This window comes from Mandrillus leucophaeus, unplaced genomic scaffold (genome assembly GCF_000951045.1).
Source record: "Mandrillus leucophaeus isolate KB7577 unplaced genomic scaffold, Mleu.le_1.0 Scaffold193, whole genome shotgun sequence".
Classification (NCBI taxonomy): domain Eukaryota; kingdom Metazoa; phylum Chordata; class Mammalia; order Primates; family Cercopithecidae; genus Mandrillus; species Mandrillus leucophaeus.
The window spans coordinates 2,743,298-2,745,358 of NW_012101954.1; positions in this window are offsets into that span (position 1 = coordinate 2,743,298).

The following is a 2,061-nucleotide window of genomic DNA, read 5'->3' on the forward strand; positions in this document are numbered from 1 at the left end:
TGGAATCGCTTGATTAAAAGTATACATCTTTTTCATTAAAATACATATTCTTTGCTTCTAATTTCCTTGGATCCAAATTTTTTCTGTTGTCTGGTAAGGTGACTCCTTCAGAGAAAACAGACAAATAGGCTAGGACTGCCATTTTATAAGCAATCATACTTACTACACTCCCTTTTATCTACACTGTACAAATTCCTACCTCGCAGGTATCCAGCATCAATCATGCAGCTAGTCTGGCACATTTTGAGAGACATCAGCAATGTAAAATCCTTGAGAGCTCAACATTCTTTTGCTAAAAATATCTTTATTAAATGCCAGCTTGTGCCTGGAACCACACTAGGTATTAGGGAAACACAGAAGATTAATGCCTAGTCCTGCTCAGAAGAAGTTCAGCGACACTTGACTCTGAAGAGATGGAATTCAAAAATCGAATGTGCTTTGGAAGCACAGAGGGGCCCTAGCTGCGGAGGCTTCTCAGAGGAGGCAATGGCAATGAGGTCAAACAGCACCGAACTGACCATACAGTCTTAGTGACAGAGGGGACTCCAGGCAGAGGGTTAGAGTGGGACAAGATGCTCAGGCCACGCAATGCCTCCGGAGAACCCCCGGAAGTCCAGCAAAGCAGGAGGCACACTGAGCAGAGCCGGGATAGGGGCTCAAGAGGGAAGCGGCACCCTGGTCTAAAGAGTCAGTCTTGCCCACACATTAAGGAGTTTGTATGCAGGGAGAATTGGCAGGGAGGGGTGGAAGAAGGATGAGACAGGCATTCCTGCAGACGAGGGAGGATGGACTGGAGAGGGACAAGGTTGGAGGCAGGAACCCCAGCTGAAGAGATATTATTGCAATTCAGGAGCGACAAGGTAGAAACAGTGGCAGGTGGAGAAGCTTCACCAGGGAAGTTGGTGTGGGCAGAGGTGAGACAGTCTCTAGGAGACTCAGGTGGTGGAATTTCCAGGACTCGGTGCCTGCATGCTAAGGAGTTGCAGAGGGAGAAAGGAAGGAGGGCCCCCAGCTAGCACAGCAGGCATTTGGTGAACTGACTAACCAAGGTTACAGGCGAGCTTGGGACAAGGGAAAGGCCACAGTACAGACCCAATAGCACAGATGAGGTGCTGGCCCTGCCTTGGCTACACAGACTTGCAGAGTGTTCTAGAATCTAGCAATGACTTATTCCACTTCCTGGGATACAACTTTCTCATCTGCAAAGAAACATATGGGGACTGTGCACCATCAGGGCCCTTCCAAGCTGTAAAATGTTACAAAGTCTCCTCTAGATCAGAATCTGGGGTGGCAGCTGTCCACCTGAAAATTCACCCTAACAAGATTGCCTTCCTGGGAAGAGACATAGATCATGTCCATAACCAGCTTCTCCTATGAAGTCGTAAACTTCTTTCAACACTCCACACCCAAGCCACTAAAGATCCATCTCTTCCAGGCCAGAGTGCTGGCTTACCCACTCCAACATGAGGTTCGCACCCCTCACATCTGGGTGCATGCTGCCTTCTTTTCTCCCCTACTCCTGAGTAATAAACAGCAGACTAGCAAAATAGTTCAAATACCTTCTAAAAAAAAATACACAGCCTTGTGGACTCCATGGCCTATTTTGAGCTAAATGTTTCAAACCTCCAGACTCAGAGCTGCTCTAGGCATTAACCTTCACTCCAACTGAACAATCAGGAAGTACGTAAATGACAATGGCACCTCTGCTGGATGGCAGGCCTGCATCAGGCATGGAGACACGAAGATGGACTGGACTTGCCAACCTCCAGGGCTCTCTGCTGAGTGCAGAAGCCAGCATGGCACGGTTGGACTGAAGGATGCACAGATTAGGGATGAGGAGGTCAGAAAATAGTGCCCTCATTCAAATGTCCAGGAAAAATATACAGAGGAAGGAGGATGGGAGCTGGGCCTTGGTGGCTGCACGCATTTGTAGAATATAGTTAGGCTAGAAGCGGGAAACCACAGAGCATAAGGAGCAAGTGACAAGGGACTAGGCTGAGAAGCGCTGGTTGATGTCTGCATTGTGGACTCGGGCCAGCTTGCAAGGGCCCGGAATGCCAC